The 1,414-nt window shown below is 35.4% G+C and overlaps 1 long non-coding RNA gene across 1 annotated transcript in view; it reads left to right on the top strand.

The window, feature by feature from the left end:
- The window catches only part of LOC108662524, a 5,597-nt gene extending 4,431 nt beyond the window's left edge, over positions 1 to 1,166 (top strand). The window contains exon 3 of the long non-coding RNA XR_001928405.1: positions 619 to 1,166. This is a non-coding gene — a long non-coding RNA (uncharacterized LOC108662524). The remainder of the gene's footprint in view (positions 1 to 618) is intronic.

The following is a 1,414-nucleotide window of genomic DNA, read 5'->3' as shown; positions in this document are numbered from 1 at the left end:
GATAATTTAAATATTAATATTTTATTTATAATTTAATATTAATATTTTATTAAAAGTTGGAATCAAGTGAGAGAAAGAGGAGAGAGAGAAAAATAATATTTTATACTAATAAAGTTGTAAATTTTTAAACTTGTAAGGGGTATTTTTGTCTTTATTAATTTTTGAATTTATTCCTCAACCATGGAATAGCTAATACCATGGGGGAGGGTAGTATTGGCTATTCCTTGGTTTTGAAGGATTTTGAAGAATAGCCATTCCTATGGAATGGCTATTCGTTGGATCATTTTTCAACCAAACAAAGGAACCAAAATTCCTTGGGAATAAAGGGGGAATGGCTTAGCCATTCCCCCAACCAAACATGCTATAAGTGAATGATATGTTAAGATGATTTGATTGAATAATACCTTGGAGACTTAAAGGCTCTTAAAACCTAACCGAGCTTAAAGACAATTGAAGCTCAATAAATCTAAATTGAGGTTTGATGAGGAAAATGTAAATGAAAAAGGCATGGTCTTATTTATGGATTTGTGTTTCTGTTCAAGAAATGAATTCCGGGCGTTGATCTGATTTTTGGTTGATTGGGTTTCTGTCCTCGTGTGACAATGTGTATGCTTGTAGGGATGGTGGTAAGCAAGGATAGTGGCACTAATCTCGCTTGTGGTTCCTACCTATAGTGCTTTGATGCCACTCGTTTAAAAGTACTCCGGGTGATGCCAATGTCAGGAGTTTACTCCAATCGATGATCTGTTCTCTACCAACTACTTCGGTGTTATGCATGATCTGTTCTTTACCAATTGCTTCGGCACGTGCTTAATATGTTTCTCCACTAGCGGCTTTGCCCTAAGCATGATTTGATTCTCCTCTAGTTGGCCATCGATTGTGATTTGACTGTGTTTAGGGGAGGATCACTCATTGATTTGGTTTGTATATGATGTGAGATAGCCATGTAGAAGCTTAGATAAATGCGATATGATTCTGATGTGGTATTCCAGTGACTAGAATGTGTCGTGGAGAATGATTTAAATAACTTTGATTGGCTTCGAGAGTAAGCCTAATGATGTGTGATAATCTTTGGAGACATTAAGGATAATGATATGCCCTCACATCAAAGATTTACGGGATAATGATATCCTTTATATTCAAAGATGTTTGCTTGAACATTTAGATACACAGACAGTGCATTTATTTCATATATGTGTTTAATATATAGATATATGATTTTGTTTATCTGCACCACTCACTGAGTATTATAGTACTCACCCATTTGTATTCCATGTGTAGATAAGTAGGCCATAGAGCTTTGTGGTAAAGGTTGTCTAGTGACAGATCAATTTTGGTATCCAATAGGTTCTCATCTGTTGTGTCACTCCGCCATGTTAATCATGAGTTTCCATTCCGTACTTAATTTGTTGTG

The sequence above is a fragment of the Theobroma cacao genome, chromosome 6 (assembly GCF_000208745.1).
Source record: "Theobroma cacao cultivar B97-61/B2 chromosome 6, Criollo_cocoa_genome_V2, whole genome shotgun sequence".
In the NCBI taxonomy this organism is placed as follows: domain Eukaryota; kingdom Viridiplantae; phylum Streptophyta; class Magnoliopsida; order Malvales; family Malvaceae; genus Theobroma; species Theobroma cacao.
This window is presented reverse-complemented; position numbering and strand designations above follow the sequence as displayed.